The sequence below is a fragment of the Erythrolamprus reginae genome, chromosome 3 (assembly GCF_031021105.1).
Source record: "Erythrolamprus reginae isolate rEryReg1 chromosome 3, rEryReg1.hap1, whole genome shotgun sequence".
NCBI classification, from domain to species: domain Eukaryota; kingdom Metazoa; phylum Chordata; class Lepidosauria; order Squamata; family Dipsadidae; genus Erythrolamprus; species Erythrolamprus reginae.
The window spans coordinates 229,788,556-229,802,478 of NC_091952.1; the positions used below are offsets into that span (position 1 = coordinate 229,788,556).

Consider the following 13,923-nt stretch of genomic DNA (forward strand, 5'->3'; position numbering starts at 1 on the left):
TCCACCCCCACCCCCACCCACCGTCCCTCCCAAGTCTACCGCAGAGCGTGTTCGCACGCGCATGCGAGAGGGCCGCGCCTCTTAACCGGCGCAGGTCAGCTCCTGAGCGGGGTTTGGGGAAAGGGCAGCGGGGGGCTTCCCTCTCGTGTATCTTCCCCCCCGGGGGGGCGTAATCTCTACGTTACCGCCTTTGCCCTTTTCCTTTATATTTTGATATAGGCCTAAAGTGGGGCCCTCGCGCCGGGAGGCCGCAGAAACGCCCGACGCCTCTTTTTTTTTCTCCTCAGACGGCGCGCGTGGCCACCACCGCTCGACTCTCTTTCCGGGTTTCCAGTCTTTGAGGCCTTGAGCCAAGTCTCAGTCAGTCATTCAAGGCCACTAGAGGAAGTTCTCCCGGGTCCCTTTTTTCGATGGTTTCCTATATTTGCTACATGTGTGACGAGGACGGAGAGGTGTGTGTGTGTGTGTGTGCGGGCGTTAGCGAAAGGCTCGGGTCCAAATGCTGCCATCCGATTTACTTTTAAAATTCAGCTGTGGAGCCATCTTGGGAAATGTACCGATCCCAGCACAGTATAGTGACCAAATACAAAAGGTGACCTTGGCCGCCTTTGCTTGTTTTTTCAGTCTTTTTTTATATGATGTCCCGTATATGAATTAGACCCAAAGCGATTGTTATTCGTTGGTGTGTATCCGAACATATAAAGTTCCAGTTTAAACAGCAGTGTTCTGAAGGAATGACTAAATGCTCCTTTTAATGTTATTTTTGTGATAGGAAAAAAAAGGAAAGGAAATAAGGCTTTTGAATGGCATACGTTTATATATATATATATATCACATGTTTTTGCTGAATTTTTAAAATTAAGGGAGACTAGGATAGCACTATTTCGGCCTTATTCTGGCCTCAGAAAAAACATATATGTTTATATATATGATGGTCTTGACATATTCGGGTTTCTTTCCGCGTAGGATTCAGAAATTTCTGGCGATGTTTTGACGAAATTCGAATTTCTGAATCCTACACGGGAAGAAACCCAAATATGCCAAGACCGTCATACCTGTACTCGTGAAAATCTACGAAAGCATATATATATATGTGTCACATGGTTTTTTGCTGAATTTGAAAATTAAGGGAGACTAGGGTAGATCTATTTCGGCCTTATTTTGGCCTCATCAGCTAGCCATACCCATACAAATATATATATTTGTGAAGCAATCCCCATTTACACTGCACAAATCTAAAAGTATAATTCACGCTGCCAAGTAAATGAAAAATGGGTATAATGCACTCATCTTTTGTTAATTACCTCAAGATTTTTAAAAGGTTGAGGCACTGTAAATAGTAAAGATCTTAACAAAAAAATGTACAGAAGAACAAATTAAACTGTTAATTGTAACAAGAACACCTGAAATAGGTTTAATAGTACAACTTCCCAAATGGATTCTTGTACGCTTGTTATTAAGTTGGGGAAAAGGTCTGTTAAAAATATAAAGCTTTGAAAGCAGATATTTGTTATCACCTAACTTTCATTTGATGACAAAAGAGTGTATGCAAGCAAGACATAGCTGGGTTAACCAAGAATTTAAAAATACCCCATATAAAGGGCCCTCATTGAAAAAGCTGCCACACATACTGTGTAAGGATAGTGATTTGAAATGATCATTAAGATTGATTTATGAAGGTGTTCATACCTCTTAATGTGTACAGTAAGTACTCCAACTTGACCACATTTTTTGGAATTTAGTTCACAGAATTCCTAGTCAATGCAACCAACATGCCTGAAGTCCAACAGATTGGTCTCAACCAATGGTGTCAAACTTGATCATGTCACGTGACATATCATAACTTTTTTTCCCTTTGCGGAGCTGGAGTGGGCATAGCCTGCACATGATGCAGCTGGCCCACGGGCTGCCAATTTTGACACCTGTGGACTCTAAACTCTGTCTTGTAGAATTATATATTTCATAAAGAGTGTTTGATATGATTCAGTTATACATCTTCATCAAAGATAAGAAATCCATGCACCTTTTTTGGGCCCCTGAAAAGGAATTTAATCAAGAATGTGCTTTTAAAATGAATTGTAAATACTGTACAAGAAAAATAGAAAGAATTATTTAAGCAAAGGCATTTGAAAAATGTTGAATACTGTATTATTTTTAAAATCTGGGCTTTCTAGCAGTTTCCTTAGCTCCTCCGGAAGTGTGAATGCAATTTATATAAAGAGAATTCCATCTTCTTGCATTTCTTTTGCACCTAGCAAATTACTGAGCAATGTAATTCTCCTTACAAAAAGCAACACCATTTATTGATTTAAAGTAAAATGTCACTAACCTCCATTGGATAATGTTGATAATGTTTTGGACAAATTCTACCAATCTGCATAATTTTATCTGAAAATGTTATTTTTTTCGACCCTTGTGTATGATCTATTCCTGAGGAAAATAATGTTCTAGTGTTACATTTGCCTTAAATTATCTTTTCTCACATGGTCTTACATGTTTGTATCTTAATGTAGAGCTGTCATACCTGGGCTGTATGAATCAGATGACCACTGGATGGAAATAAAGATACATAGGCGCCTTTAATACACTGCCATCTTGTGACTATGTGTGGTGACCCTACTTAAATGTCAGTATTGAGAGAGGAGATTATTTGTATCTCAGGGTTGAAATAAGAGGTCTTTGTTGCTCTCCGAGTTTGGTTATTTTCATTACCCAAACAATATAACATCATCAGTGCTAGTGGGGAGTGAAGTTTGTTCTCATTTTATATTCCAGTGTTTTGCCCTGTCAATATTTGTGGGAGTGGTCTTAGGGGTTCTTTGGTTGGGCTGTTTACTGATAGCTTGTTTGGTAGTTTCTTGATTGGGGTATTATTTGCTTTTTGATTCTTAGTCTAATGTTAATCTTGCTTTTAGTCTCTTCTCTACCCATCTGGTTGTTTGGTTGCTGGTGAGATGTTCTGGCCTAGGCAGAGTACAGACTAGCTGAGTGCATCCATGAACGCTAACTAGCAGTCAGAAGAAATTATGAAACCATAGCTTCAAGTTGGAAACTGACCATCCTAGACCAAGCTAAGTCCCCAAAACACTAGATAATTCCTGGAAGCCTGACACTCTTGACAAATCAGTCATCAACAGGCACATAGACATAAACAACGTTTTATCATTCAAAAGAAAGAATAAGCCAAAGAGAGACCAAAAAGACCAGAACACTTCCTTATCAGAGTCAACATCCAGATGAGCAGAGATTAACATCAAGATTAACATTTGACTGAAAATTAAGAACCATACAATACCTCGATCAAAGGACTACCAAACAAGCTAACAGTAAACAGTCCAACCAAAGAACTACCAAGAACCAATACTTATAACTTATAAGGCAAGACACTAGAGTATAAAATGAGAGGAAACCCCACTCATTACTAGCACTGATGATGTTACCTAGTTTGGGTAATGAAATGTGCAACAAAACAACCAAGCTCAGAGATCATAAGGCGTCCCTTAAGTGTCAGTGGAGGGGGGGGGGGGGGAACTGACTGCAACCTAGGTAATTTATTTGCAGTTCTTCTTTCCAATGTCTTATGATATTCAGATACAGTATATATACCGTAATAGAAATTTGAATTACAAATACTGTACAGGAAACTACTTGTAATTGGACTAATGAAATATACTTTGGGCAAATGTTCCTATCTATTTTTTTTTTTAATTTACCAAAGGTTAATCTTGTCTATTACTTTGGACTCTATCACTAACTTCATTTTATTATTCTTACTAGCTGCTTATTAACCATATGTATTCTTACATTGATAAAGAACTAATGCAGGGAATAATTTCACTGAAAATAACTCCAGGGATACTACTCTATTAATTACACTTCCAGGAAGTTAGATTACATAAGAATTTTGTTGGCTCAGTTCTTCAGTTCCCATCCATTTGGATGGGAACAATCTCATAGACATTTGTAAGGTTGCAGGATTTTCTGCTCCAGGATTGAGGTCTTGCTATACCAAATAGTCTCATGTTTGCTTCAAGCTACCAGAGTCTTCTGATGCACCTAGCCAATGAACACTTTTTCTTGTTTGTTACAAGTTAGATATATTTATTTCATTTACTTTTTTGTGTGTGAAAAAGATGAAGACATTAAAATCTTGCCCTGAACAATAAAGATAGCAGGCTGAACAGTTGTTCAGTAGTTTTTGATTCTTCAAGCCCTGATGGACATCAACTTGCTAAGGCTGTCAGTAATTGCTTTGAATACTTGTAAGCTCATGCTTGCTTCATGGGCACCACACAATTCTCTACAGCAGTGTTTCCCAAAGAGTGGTACGCATACCCCCAGGGGTAGGGGAAGAGTTTGGTGGGGGTACTGAAATACATCTTGCTTTTTCCAACTTCATATTTATGTGAAGTTGCTTTTTTAGCACTTATAGACATTAAATCAAAAAAAAGGAACAGACTATTGGACGTGGAACCACATCTCAGATTAAAATTAACAACCAGGCAACCAAATTATGACGATCTGTCATCTCAGCACAAACAATTTCATCCTTCTCATTGATCCAAATAAATGTTATTTATAATATGTTTATTTAGTTTTTATTATGAATAATTTTATTTTTCATGTATGTACCAAAAAAATAAAAATATTTGATTGTTATTAAAATACATCCATTTTTTGACAGGTACAGAGTGTTACAAAAATTATAGAAGGGTACACATATGTCAAAAGTTTGGGAAAAACTGCTCTACAGTATTAACTTTCTTGTAAAAGAAGAAATTGGAAAGCAAAGTAATGCAAATAGACATTAGAAAAAACAATGTCACATTCTAGTCCCATAGAAATACAAAGATCTTAATCACATTGATCCACCCACACACCTTTCAATAAGCTGTATTTATAATTGTTAATACTTATGGTTTAATCTATTAATTTGTTTAAAATCTTGATAAAACACAGATTTCAAAATATGATCATTAGGTTACAAATTGACACTGAACATATTATTCTGCCCAAATAAAGTTGAAAATAAGACTCTTAACTGAAATGCAAAGCATCTTCTTATCCATTTTGAAAGAAGATGTATTGTCAACCACCAGGGAAATGAGATTCAAGCAATTCAAATGGGTATACGTAAAGATTTATTGTAAGCTTAAACTCTGCAAGAACCTGAACTGCAGTTTGGCAGTAGATAAGAAATTCATGGTGGGTTGGACTTAGATCACTTGTGGGCACGAAGGGACTCATGACTGATATAATATGTTTGACCCGTCCCTTGGGCTCAGCTTTTGCCCATCAAAATGGAACTACAATTGGGCAGACGCTTTTGCAATCATTGTCTGCTACCATTTTTTTCTTAAACATTTGATTGGTCCATATGGAAAGAAACACAGACAAACTAGGATTTTAGTATACCTAAAGTATACATGCAAGACTATCAGATAATTATTTACAAAAAGTTTTCAAATTAACATGAAACAATCCATGGATAAGGTTACATACCAAACCAATGGGATCCTTGGGATGATAGAATGACTAGAAATCCAGATGTTTACAAGTATTTTCTCTCTAGTAAGCAAATGAGAACACAGACACTTTTCTCCCCAAATTTACTAAGGCAGAAAATGCTTTCAATTTCTACAGAGAAATGTATTAAAGAACATCAGCAATTTGAATAGTTGTCATTGTTTAACACAGAGATATTACCCTAGAAGTTTTCAGAAAGGAACGGTGTGATTGGCAGATTTCTGGGAGAACTGAAAACAACTTGAAAGTTGTCATAAACTTGCCAGTGATTGAAAGTTATTTGATTCTAAATTTAATTTTGTTGAGCCTTATCTACACAGATTCTATCCATGGACTCTTAAATCTGTAATTTTTATATCTGGATACATTTTATATCCAAATATATATAACGATAACAGAAATCAAGAAAATACACTCTAATTGGGTAATATGGATTAAAAGCTGAAAAAATGAAAAACCAGTGCATTCTTTTCAGACCAAAATTGGACTGCCCCTTCTTTGTTTTGTTGCTTCATGCATTCTGTTTTCTTGCTTATTTTCAAATCTTTTGCATAAGAAAATAATTGATAATTTATTTCATTGATATTCTAAAAATATTAGGGGGAAATAATATAGATTTGAAATTGAAACTAAAAGGAAATGCAGGTAGAAAGTTCAGGTAGTACTACCTGAAAATGAAATATAAGTAGAAAAAAAATAGAAGTATTACTTTAACTGAATGTAAAATTATTTTACTGACAAGGGCAGTAAATATTTAAAGTTCTTAGCGAAGTTCACTCAAGGTCTAAGCAGAAATGTTAAACAACCTAATTATTATCTCTTTTTCATAATTAATTACTATTAGGGGATAAGTGATTGTTCCAGGAACATGCTACATTTTAGGTACATTTATTTCAGAAGAAAATTATGATACACTTCAGAATGAATACTTTAAAATTATTCTGGATGGCATTTAATTACAGGGCCAGAATCATATACATAGCATCCTGAGCAGTGAACTTTGTTATGATTATGATTACTACCAGTGTCATGTATATCTTGCTGCCTCCCCAAACAAAATATTCAGGATACACATTTAAATTGTAAGGTGGATAGCAGCTATGAAGTGTTTCTATTTGACCCCTATGACAATCATTAATTGTACATCATGATTCTTGACAAATGTATCTTTTTCTTTATGTACACTGAGAGCATAGGCACCAAAGACAAATTCCTTGTGTGTGCAATCACACTTGGCCAATAAAGAATTCTATTCTATTCTATTCTTTGGCTTGCTCTTGCTTATCTTTGCTGATCACATAGCACAAAGATTGCAATCTTGCCCATCCCATTAACTACAAATCCACACTAATCTTTTTAGCTCTGCTCCATTCTTGGGAAAGTTGAAGTAAGCTATAAAGAAAGTCTGTAATCTTGCTTATGCGAGACCAATCTTCTTAATGAATTCAATGCGGACTGCATTTGTGCCATATTCTGGAACCTATGTCTCTTGTTCTAGACTCTAGAATCTAGAGTATAAATGCAAAGCTGCGGCAACTGGAACTGCTTTTGTAATATTTCACAAACTAGTTACATAGTCATGCCACATCAAATATTTGCTAATAATAAACTGGGTAAATAAATCATTCCCTATATGCCTAAGAGCAACACTTAATACAAGTCATGCCGGAAATAAAATTGAGCAATCTTGAACTTTCTACACATCAACTGTCCTTAAGCTTGAAATTTTGAAAGAGGCTTTCAGTAACTTGTTCATTCTCTCCTCTGTGAAAGCATAGAGATTCAGAGGCAATAGAGCTTTTCAAGAATATAACTAATAAATGTTTAGGGATCACTCATGAAGATGTGAATTGTAGTAACAGGTAAGAAGCAACACTCCATAACCTAAAATGCATTACACTATACGTCAGATGAACAAGGAAATAGGATTGTATTTGTTTTAAATTTTGTGAACTTAAAAGTGCTTTATGAATCTTGTAAGAACATAGCTTTGAAAAAACTATTATCCTGGGCACAGAGACACTTGCATCAATTTTCATTCCATGTCTGCCCTTCGGAGAGTGGACATACAGTGGTACCTCTACTGAATTCAATTTTTCAATTCAATTCAATTTATTAGATTTATATGCCGCCCTTCTCCGAAGACTTAAGAACACCTCTACTTAAGAACTTTTCTAGATAAGAACCGGGTGTTCAAGATTTTTTGGCCTCTTCTTAAGAACCATTTTCTACTTAAGAACCCGAGCCCAGAAAAATTACCCAGGAAATTTGAGAGCTGCATTCCCCCTTTAATCCCGGCCATCTCGGGCTTTTCTGGGCTGCCAGAGGAGCGTTTCGGTGGCACTTAGGGAAGCTTTGGTAGTCCAGAGCGAACAAAGCATTTTATTATTTTTTTATTATTTTTATTTTTATTTTTATTTTATTTTTATTTATTTTTATTTATTTTTATTTTATTTTTATTTTATTTTTTTTATTTATTTGCCCTTTGTATAAACCTCTGCCAGCGCCCAGAGAAAAGAAACGCTCTCTTCACTCTGGGCAGCCGAGGAGTTACCACAGTGAAGGAAAGGCGCCGGCTACAAAGCGAGTGAGCGAGAGGAAGCATGGGAAGGAAGAGGAAGCAGGCAGTAGCAGCCAGAGTATGGGAGGCAGCCTCACACCAGGTGTATTGGAGGTAAACATTTCTTCTTCTTTAGAATGTTTCTACTTAAGAACCTGGTCACGGAACGAATTAAGTTCTTAAGTTGAGGTCCCACTGCATTTGGAATTTTGAGATCAGGTGTGTGTTCTCACCTAATGGTTCCTGGAGGAGCGAATTGCCCATTCACTAAATGGCTGCCATTGGAGGGCCAGTCACAAAGGATCGATATACCAGCCTTCCTTCTTTCCTCCCTCCCTCCTCCAATCTTAACACTATTATATCCCAACTTACCTATATCCCAACAGACACTGTCATAGAAAGAGCACAGGGTCAATTGTTTTTATGTTTGAAGAAAACGTGGCCATTTGTAGCCAGGAGCATTTGTGAAAACTAAGGTGACGCTAGAGATGGTGGTTGTGCAGAAGGCAACCTTCCTGTTTAACAAGAAGTAATTAAAAATGTGTAAAAGCCCAGGTGAGGCAGGCAGCCCGGAAGGTGCCAAGGGATCCATCTGTTCTTGCACTGATCCCTCTAATATTTATGAGCGAAATGGGCAAGACAGTATTTTGTGAAATAAGTTTACTGATCTCTGGGTCACTGAAATGACACCAAAAGTCTCTTCTGGAAAGGATGTGCACATATTTATATCTTTGTATCATTAGTGTGCTACATTGTATGTTTTAGACAAGGGGCCTCTTTGAGGAAGAAGTGCTCTGATCTAGTGGGAAAACTTGCCAGCCACTCAACCAAAGAAACCTGCTGTTCAATTGCTGTATTGAGAAACATCAGCTGGCCAGAAAGCTAGGATGCCTGCCAAAACAACCTGCAGCAGCTTGCCTTAAGCTGGAACTACTCACACTATGAGTAGGCTTTGCACATGTTGGCCAGCCACGTGCCCCTACTTGGCTTGCGGGACACCCAAAAGACTCTGGATAGTGGCTGCAGCTGCACTTCTGCTGTGAGTATTGCAAGGTTATGCTTAAGCAGACTTGGGTGGGCTACAGCGCAGGCCAAAACTTTTGTTATGTTGGTGTACTACATTGGACTACTAAATTGTGCTTAACTATGGTTTGCTGAGTAAGCCACAATTGGCGGTCTGCCATAATATACAGTGGTACCTCGAGATACGAGTTTAATTCGTTCCGGACCTGGGCTCTTAAGTCGAGCAGCTCTTATCTCGAACGACTTTTCCCCATAGGAATTAATGTAAAGAATTTTAATTGGTTCCAGCCCTCAAAAAACTCACAAAGTTAGTCTAAATTATGCAGAAAGACATGTTTTTAATGAAGAAATGTACATGTACATATAAATGAATAATGAAGTTTCTTTCACTTAACTTGTAAACTTTCTTAAACTTTTAAATTTACATATGTTCAACTTCTCTGCCACCCAATCCTGTAGGACAGAGGTCCCCAACCCTTTTTGCACCAGGGACCGGCTTTAAGCGATCAAGAGAGGAATGGGTGAATGAATGGATGGAGGGTGGGAAGGAAGGAAGGAAAGAGGGAAGGGACAGGAACAGAGGAAGGAAGCAAGGAAACTTATGAAAGGGGAGAGTAAGAGAGGAATGAGTGAAGGGAGGGAGGGAGGGAAGAAGGTGGGAAGGAGAAAGAAAAGAAGAAATAGAGGAAGGGAAGGTAAAAGAGAGAAAGAAAAAGAGCAAGAAAGAAAGAAAGAAAGAAAGAAAGAAAGGGGGAAGGGACAGGAACAGAGGAAGGAAGCAAGGAAACTTATGAAAGGGGAGAGTAAGAGAGGAATGAGGGAAGGGAGGGAGGGAGGGAAGAAGGTGGGAAGGAGAAAGAAAAGAAGAAATAGAGGAAGGGAAGGTAAAAGAGAGAAAGAAAAAGAGCAAGAAAGAAAGCTGCAAGCACCCCCCCCGAGCCCCCCAGGCCGGCTGCAACCTTTTAAAACACGTGCGCCGCTTCGCAGCTGTCTCCTGAAGCCGAACGTGGAAGTTAGCGTTTGGCTTCAGGAGACAGCTCCTTGGCGCTTGTATCTCGAATTTGGGCTTGTAAGTAGAACAAAAATATCTCTCCCCTCCCAGCTCTTATCTCGAGTTGCTCTTAAGTAGAGCAGCTCTTATGTCGGGGTTCCACTGTATGCTTTAACAGAATAAGAGAGTTGGAAGGGACTTCAGAGGTCTTCTAGTCCAGTATTTCCCAACCTTGGCAATTTGAAGATATTTGGACTTCAACTCCCAGAATTCTGGGAGTTGAAGTCCAGATATCTTCAAGTTGCTAAGGTTGGGAAACACTGTTCTTGTCAAACCTTCTTCTAAAGCATGAGACCTTACAACTTTTCAAACGAATGGTGGTCCATTCTCTTAAAAACCTCCAGTGATGGAACGTCCACAGCTTTTAAAGGCAAGCCGTTCCACTGGTTTTTTGTTCTTGCTGCCAAGAAATTTCTCCTAGGTTGCTTCTCTCCTTGATTAGTTTCCTGCCATTGCTTTATGAACTATAGTTGCCAGATTCATAAAACATAAACCCAAACCAAGCATATCATAATATTACCTTATCACCTCGAGGTTCGATTACTGCAATGCTCTCTATACATGGGGCTACCTTTGAAGAGAGTTCGGAGACTGCAGGTATTATTTTATTTTATTTATTTTATTAGATTTGTATGCCGCCCCTCACCGAAGACTCGGGGCGGCTCACAACAACAATAAAAAACCGTATAAACAATGGAACAAATCTAATAATAAGAATTATATAGAAAACCCCAACTGTTAAAAAACCATACAACACATACATACCAAACATAAAATATAAGAAAGCCTGGGGGAGATGTCTTAGTTCCCCCATGCCTGGCGATATAGGTGGGTCTTGAGTAACTTGCGAAAGACAAGGAGGGTGGGGGCTGTTCTAATCTCCGGGGGGAGTTGATTCCAGAGGGCCAGGGCCGCCACAGAGAAGGCTCTTCCCCTGGGGCCCGCCAAATGACATTGTTTGGTTGACGGGACCTGGAGAAGGCCAACTCTTTGGGACCCTATCGGCCGCTGGGATTTGTGCGGTAGAAGGCGGTTCCGGAGGTATTCTGGTCCAATGCCATGAAGGGCTACAGAAGGTCCAATGCCATGAAGGGTAGTACAGAACGTAGCTGTGCGAGCAATTATGGGCCTCTCTAGATATGCCCATGTCAGTATAGCATTCCGCGAGCTGCATTGGCTACCGATTAATCTCCGAAGACAATTCAAAGGGTTGATTATGACCTATAAAGCCCTACATGGCATGGGACCAGATTACTTACCAGACTGTCTTCTGCCTCATATATTCCAGTGGCCGGTCAGGTCCCACAGAGTTGGCCTTCTCCAGGTCCCATCAGCTAGACAATGTCGTCTGGTGGGGCCTAGGGGAAGAGTCTTTTCTGTGGCGGCCTCAGCCTTATGGAATAAGCTCCCTCCACTGGTCCGTACTGTCCCCACTCTCCCAGCCTTTCGTAAACTTTTAAGGACCCAACTTTGGCGGCAGGCCTGGGGCCACTGAAATTTTAATACCTTGCCCCGCCCAATGAATGAATGTCTGATTCATGGTGTCTGAATCTGTTTGTTTGGTATCTAACTATGGGAATTTTTTTTTTCTAATTTGATATAGATTTCTATCATGTATATATTACTTCTTGTAAGCCGCCTTGATTCTCAGGAGAAGGGCAGCATAGAAATCAAATGAATGAATGAATGAATGGAATGAATGAATGAATGAATGAATGAATGAATACATACATACATACATACATACATACATACATACATGCAATGTAAATGTGCATTCTGGGTCTATTGTTTCAGAAATCACAAATTTCCTCATCAAAAAAGGAATTTCAGAGACATATACGGGAGGCTGAAGTTCTTTGATTCATATCTCACTTTTCTCCTGGGAGCTAGCATATAGGGCTCACTCATGCATTCCCCCCCCCCCCAGCAACATTACCTGAGAAATAGGTTGGGCTGAGATAAAATGACTAAGCTCCAAGTCATCAAGCCGGCTGAGTATGGATCTAAATCTGAGTTTCCTCAGTCTTGGCCTCACACTTGAACCACTACGCTAAACTAGCTTAATGGGGCTTTGTGTTTATTTTCAAATTGCAAGCTGAGTTTATGACCCCAAAAGGCCATTCAATTCATGGCCTTATTCAGGAAAAAGAAGGCAGCATTCCAAAGCAGATTGGACTTAAAGAATTCACCTCTCTCTGCTTCTTTTTTTATTTCCTGAATCAAAACTGCTGTTTTTCCCACTCTGCACAGAGAGCTAAAAGAGATTACATCATCCTTTGCTAAGAGAGAAGGTATTTTTCACATTCGCAACCCCCTTCTCTGGTTAGCTTTTCCTAAGCAGAACATTGCAAGAATAGCCCTCTATCCAGGAGCAATCTCCCAACAATTAGCTCTCACTGAGGAGCATAACTTTAATATCTTGGGCAATTAACATTCCTTCCTCAAGTCAGACTCCAGTCAAGAATTATCCGAAGGCAAATCACACTGATAATCTTTGTTAATACCAACAGCGAAGCTCAGAACAATGTGTTATTGTTACAAGTGGCTGCACTAGGAAGTTTGGGTGGGAAACATTACTTTGGAGAGCAGGACTAACTTAGTGAGTTGGTTTAAAATTTCATTGAAAAAATAAATCAGCAAGAACCAATGGGAAGCAATTGGGCTAAGACCCAGGTTGTTCAGATTCAAAATTTTATTGAACCATGAAATTCACCAAATTCACCTGCTTTCTATAAATCTCTCATTAACCAGCCATTATATATTTGTGCACAATGCAAATCCAAAACCATACAAATAAGATTTTAGCTTAGCAGCCAGCCAAATACTGTGGGTCAGTTATTATGCGAAAGAGAATGGATAAAAGGCATTTTAAAATGTTTGAAATGACCATTCAATATGGCAGTGTTTCCCAACCTTGGCAAATTGAAGATACTTGGATTTCAACTCTCAGAATTCCCCAGCCAGCAAATGCTGGCTGGGGAATTCTGGGATTTGAAGTCCAGATATCTTCAAGTTCCAACGGTTGGGAAACACTGCAATATGGGATATATTGATATTCCAAGCTTTATGAAGCTACATATTAGTTCCCTTGAAGTCATGGGATTTTAACAGGTAAAATTTATGATGCACTAATTCTAAAACTTAAAGGTATGCTCTATGGCAGGGGTCATCAACATTTTGGCCCTCAGGGACCACTAAATTTATAGTTTTAGGACTTCCGATTTGAATTCACACCGTCATTTAGGGCAATTTAAAAATGCCAATAATATTTCTGTTGACCACCTAAATTTTCTTGCAGACCACCAGTGGTCCAAGAACCACTAGTTAGTGACCACTGCTCTATGGAGTCCCATACCTATTTCATTCCCCTCCCTCAGGGCAAAGTATAGTGCTGCAACAATGCCATCTGGCAGGACCCAGGGGAAGAGCCTTCTCTGTGGCGGCCCCGACCCTCTAGAATCAACTCCCCCCGGAGATTAGGACTGCCCCCACCCTCCTTGCCTTTTGCAAACTCCTAAAAATCCACCTTTGTCGCCAGGCATGGGGAAATTGATTCCCCTTGGCCGTTTGGTTTTATGTATGGTTTGTTTGCGTTGTATGAGTGTTTGTAATCAAGGATTTTTAACTGTTTTGCTTTTTTAATCATCGGATTTGTATTTTGTATTCCTGTTGTGAGCCGCTCTGAGTCTTCGGAGAGGGGCGGCATACAAATCTAATAAATAAATAATAAATAAATAAAAAATAAATAATGAGCCGGGGT

At 39.0% G+C, this 13,923-nt stretch overlaps 1 long non-coding RNA gene across 1 annotated transcript; it reads left to right on the forward strand.

Annotated features, from left to right (window-relative positions):
• The first annotated feature begins 33 nt into the window (after window positions 1-33).
• LOC139165143 (uncharacterized) lies at window positions 34-3,176 on the forward strand. Its single transcript, XR_011558750.1, has 2 exons — window positions 34-94; window positions 288-3,176. It is a non-coding gene; the product is annotated as an uncharacterized lncRNA (long non-coding RNA).
• The last annotated feature ends 10,747 nt before the right edge of the window (window positions 3,177-13,923 follow it).